Raw genomic sequence first — 5707 nt, 5'->3', positions numbered from 1 at the left:
TATAGGTGGTGGGGGGGGGGGGAATCATAATCAAAAGTATTTAATTAATATTGAGACCATGATTGTTTAATCACTTAATGACTTTGGAAACATTGTGCATTTACTAAAGTTAAAACAAAAACTTAAATAATAGATTTCCTTTAAACATAATACACTATTTCAATATAATAAATATAATAATTCAATAAATAATAACAACATCAAAATAAATAAACATTGTCTTCATTTCACTCTGCTCAGTATGACTCTGGTTTCACCTTCAATGCAATTTGACCTTCTTTTATGATCTGCCAGGCAAAATCACAAGTCTGATTGATAGTTTAACTACTAGCACAGCTTTCCTCAACAATTATCATTCACATATGTCGAAAGAACATCGCAGGATGAGTTACCAAAGCAATGCTGCCTTACAAAGCTCTGCTAAATATCATCACCTGGTCACTTGTCTAAAGAAATAATTGTGAAGCAAGCCATGCCACTGTCCCATCTCAGTGGATATCACAAATGTCATGCACCCAAGTGATCTATAAAGCTTCTCATAAACCTGTAAGAGGCTCTAAGGCAGATCCAAACTCTGCAGGACACCAGCCCTCCAGGACTGAGTTTGGAGACCCGTGCTCTAAGGTGCTTACCTGTGCCAGACTTGGCATTGGCAACAGTCATTATTCCTATATCGCAGAGCAAGCTCATCATGGCTAAGACAAAATTTGTCTTCAATAGCAATGAGAACCATGCACCTGGGTACAGGAAGAAGCAGGTCCACATCAGAATGTTTACTCACTCCATCACTCTGTGCTCGTTTTCCATTTTCATTGAAAACAGAATGAAGAAGTCAAACGGTTATGATAAAAACACATATCAGAGAAATTTTTAACCATGCAGTGTCAGCCAAGTGCATGAGATTCATCCATTTAAATCTTGTGTCACTGAAACCTTTTAGAAGGCCCTTGAACTATGCATGAGGTGATTTCAAGAGAAAAGGACTTTACCCACAAACAAACCATCTTTACACACAACAGTGCATCCACATGATCAGAGACACACGATCAAAGATATTCTACAAGCAAAACCTAGATCTGTTTCTGTCGATTGCTGATTATAGCTTTAACATAAACACCACAATCCTACGATATGTGCGTTTATACAGAGAAGCACATACGATAGGTTTTGTGTAGAAACAAGCAAAACTCTGAAAAAAGCTGTACTTTAGCAATGGCAAAAACATTTAATTCAGCATCTCTGGATATTATAATAGCACCCGTTTATGATGAGGAAATGTGGCATGAGTATTTTATTTTCATACACGTCAATCCAGCGCAGAAAGGATAATATTCTGACAACAGAATATAACACTACATGCTATATGTAATGACTCACCTGCAAAATGAATTTCAGTGCAGTTCACAGAACCTCTGCTCACCCTCTGCTCATCTGGAGCTCATGGAGACAGAAAAACCTGTGAGAGGACAGATTTCCAACATTTTTAAAAACTGCCAAAGCCCACCTGTCAGTGGGTTTACATAAAACAATGCACCAAGACTATATTAACTGAGATTGGCATCTGGTTGAAAAACTAATACTTGCATTTAATTACCACTGCATTGTTGTGGGAAAATGAGCAGACAGCTAAATGCAAGCAAAAATAACAATCCCTTTATTAAAAACAAAACAAAAGAGAAGCTCACTTACAAATGACTCTGCAAAGTTCCTCTGAAAGTAATAAAACACTTCCGCATGATCACAGAGAATGATGTTTCCACTACGCTTTTAACAGTTAATGCATGGCGGTCTTTGCAGTTAGTTTAAACGTAACAGTTTGAACAAACATTGATTTTATTTTGTGTTGAATGTAAGCTTCTCTTACATGCTCCTCCACTTTGAAACACCTTGGCCTAGTTACGTTTTCCCCAGCCTTTTGGCCTCAAGCTTTAGTGCGAACATACTCTTCTACAGCATACTGTGCAACCCACATCATGTACAGTGGTTCATAGCAAATCACACAAGACAGAGTCAGCAGCATGTGATTACTCTGCTCGCTTTAAATTACCAGTGTACTGTGAGTTGTGCAACAGTGATGGGCTTCAACATTAGACTCCTAAAAACTTTAGCCTTTTTCCAATTAATAATGGTGTTGGATGGAGTGATTGAAACATTATATGTGACTTTGTAGTTTCTTTTGGATTCTTGTGGCTTCATACAAAATTACCCCCTGTGAAGTGAGACAGGAAGGCCGCTGTCTTGATCTCGTAATGACTCCCAATCAGATTAAACTTCTACGCTTATTCTTAATCTGTTGTATTCACCTGCCGTCACACGGTTCTCACGGTTGCAAAGGGGTGGGAAAAACATTAAGAATGTTTCCAAAATTTACTGGAAATTTTCCATCTTTTTGCAACCATAGTCATAGTATAAATGGATATGCATTGTATTGGACTTGAAAAGACATGAATTAGTACATTTTTACTTCCACTACGCTCTTAACATGCGTTTAGGAAGAACACATATCTTTTAGGGAAGTAAACCTTTAACATACACACCACAAAACTGAGATACACTACCAGTCAAAAGTTATGGGTCAGTATATTAATAGAGCAAATTCATATAATTTCATATATAATGATCATATAAAAGCAGGGATGCATTCAATTGACAATAAAAGTGACTAAAGAATGTTATTGTTTCAAAATATTTCTATTTTAAATAAATGCTGTAGGCTACTTCTGAACTTTCTATTCATCAAAGAACCCTGAAAAATAAATGTATCATGGTTTCCACAAAAAAATATTTAGCAGCACAACTGTTTTCAACATTGATAAATATTTCTTGAGCACCAAATCATCATATTAAAATGCTTTCTGAAGCACCATGTGACACTGAAGACTGGAAAATTTAGCTTTGCCATCACAGAAATAATTTACATTTATAATAATATAGTGATAATTGCTGTTTTTACTGTAATTTCAATCAAATAAAAGCAGTAAAAAATTTACTAATTCATGTCTTTTCAAGTCCAATACAATGCATATCCATTTCAAGGCTTAAGGAAGTAGAAAAATACTATGACTGTGGCGTAGGGTTGCAAAAAGGTGGAACATTTCCAGTAAATTTTGGAAACATTCCAGGATTTTTTTTTAGAATATTCCAGGGATTTTTGTAAAGTTTCCGGAAAATTAACCAGAAATTTTCCCACCCCTTTGCAACCGTGAGAACCGTGTGACGGCAGGTGAATACAACAGATTAAGAATAAGCGTAGAAGTTTAATCTGATTGGGAGTCATTACGAGATCAAGACAGCGGCCTTCCTGTCTCACTTCACAGGGGGTAATTTTGTATGAAGCCACAAGAATCCAAAAGAAACTACAAAGTCACATATAATGTTTCAATCACTCCATCCAACACCATTATTAATTGGAAAAAGGCTAAAGTTTTTAAGGAGTCTAATGTTGAAGACCATCACTATTGTTACAGCAGAGTCTTAACTTTGATAAAGAATATCTCTTTGGTTTTGAGACTTTAGTCTTTGCAACTTCAGGGATCTTATCTATGCACAATCAGCTTGTAACACTCCAAAGAGAAAGGAAAACTTGAAATCGCATCATATGACCCCTTTAACAAAAATAAAAACGTAGCCATCATCGTCATGAAATATTCAGTTTGCAATAACAGGATCACACTTTAAGCTATGGTATTATCATTATCAGCTTTGACACCGTAATAAAATAAGATATAGGATTTTCAGGTACATCTTCAGTCCAGGTGGTGACCTCTATTTTAATCTTATTGTCCAGAACAGGGCAGCATCAACACATTTAAAGCATTTATTTACAATTATATATTACTGTTGGGGAGTAACATGTAACGGAATTACGTCATTTCATTACAAGATAAATGTAACTGTAATCTGTTACAGTAACAGATAAATGTGTAATTAATTACAGTTACTTATGAAAATGTTAACGATTACAAAGGGGGTTACATCTGAATATTTTTACACATACAGATATGATTGATTTCTTTCCCAAATTGCATTTACTGTTTTAAAATATGAGTCACCAATGTTTCAGGAGTTTAGAACACAGAATAGGACACATGCTCATTCGATAACTGTTTTATTTCCTTTTTGGGTTTATGCATATGTTTTTTTTTTCATTAAATGCCAGTGTTTCCTGTCGTATTCAAATTCAAAATTCAAGGATTTGATTTCAAAACAGTATCATAACTATTAAACTATATCTTATGATTGTAAAGGGGTCATATGATGCGATTTCAATTTTTCCTATCTCTTTGAAGTGTTACAAGCTCTTGGTGCATAAAGAAGATCTGTAAAGTTGCAAAGACTAAAGTCTCAAATCCAAAGAGATATTCTTTATAAAAGTTAAGAGTCAGCCCCGCCTACCTAAAACGGCTCGTTCTAACATGCCCCCACATATCTACGTCGATGTGGGAAGATTTGCATAACGCCGCCCAAATGTTCACACAAAGAAAGAAAGCATAACTTTTATTCTCGCTGTAGTATTGATGCCGCCGCCATGTTGTGAAGACGCTGTGTGCTTCGTTGTGAAAGCGAAACTACTTTGTTTGGCCTTCCAAAAGAGGACGATATCCGCTTCGTCATGCCTAGAGCTGATCCATGCCATATTTAAAGGATTTGCTACTGATGATTCAAACGTGAGTTTTGAGCAGTGTAGAGTAGCGCTTGTTGTTTGTCATTTCTTCGATCACAAATGCAGATATGGTTTTATGTTTATGCAGCGCGATGCGTGAAAAGACAGTATAAGTCATTATAATCCGTAATTATGTCCCCACTGGATGCAACAAATGCCTCGTTTATAATGGGTTTTATTGGTTTTGTCTCGTCGCTCCGGCCAGATAGGGCATCACAATATGGTAAGGGGCGCAACATTTCCGTCTCACGCTTGAGGTATTCCCAAATTGCACTGACTGCTCTAAAATATGAGACACCAATGTTTCAGGAGTTTAGGACACAGAACAGGACACATGCTTATTTAATAACTCTTTTATTTCCTATTTGGGTTTATGTATATGCTTTATTTTTCAAGATTAACTTTTTTCGGCATTGTTAGATACCAGTGTTTCATAGCTGGTTTGATTTCAAAAACAGTATCATAGCGATTAAACTATATTTTGTTATGATTTTAAATCTGTATTTAACCTCAGAATGACATCAAAAAAAAAGAAGTGCTAAAGTCTGATTTTGTGATGGCTGTGCTTTAAAATTAAATTATTATAAATCTCAATTCAAGTGAAGAAGGATTTTGAAAGTCTGACAGTAATCAGTGTTGAGTACTACTGTAAGGTTAACCCTGCCTGCTTTTATATATTCATTGAGGGACTCTACAAGCTGATGTCCCAAAAACCTCACTATATATTTATAAATATGAGAGATGTCATTTGATATCAGGTATTTTAAATAAGTGTTTTGTTCTCTGTTGATATTAAAATGTATTTTAGAAACTTAAATTTCTTTTAAGGTCTGAAAAGTAGCCAAAACCTAAGAATATATTCACAAATTATAAATGTTTTCAGTCTATTATGAGGTTAAAAATGTGTCTGTGGTTTAATTAATGTACAACCACTAATATTAATTTCTTCAATGCATTTAATTCACAAACACTGTATAATTAATAATACAGAATATAATGACCAAAGTGTATGAACAGTATCAGAGCAAAGGTTTAAAGCTGCAC

At 35.2% G+C, this 5707-nt stretch overlaps 1 protein-coding gene across 1 annotated transcript in view; it reads right to left on the bottom strand.

Annotated features, from left to right (window-relative positions):
• The window catches only part of LOC107744693 (MAGUK p55 subfamily member 6), a 14654-nt gene extending 13202 nt beyond the window's left edge, over nucleotides 1-1452 (bottom strand). Inside the window, exon 1 of the mRNA XM_016558505.1 lies at nucleotides 1378-1452. The gene's annotated coding sequence lies outside the window, so the exon portion shown is untranslated. The remainder of the gene's footprint in view (nucleotides 1-1377) is intronic.
• Between the last annotated feature and the right edge of the window lie 4255 nt (nucleotides 1453-5707).

Source organism: Sinocyclocheilus rhinocerous, unplaced genomic scaffold, assembly GCF_001515625.1.
Source record: "Sinocyclocheilus rhinocerous isolate Xijiao unplaced genomic scaffold, SAMN03320098_v1.1 scaffold498, whole genome shotgun sequence".
Lineage (NCBI taxonomy): Eukaryota > Metazoa > Chordata > Actinopteri > Cypriniformes > Cyprinidae > Sinocyclocheilus > Sinocyclocheilus rhinocerous.
The sequence above is the reverse complement of the archived record's forward strand: the minus strand, read 5'-3'. Positions and strand labels throughout refer to the sequence as shown.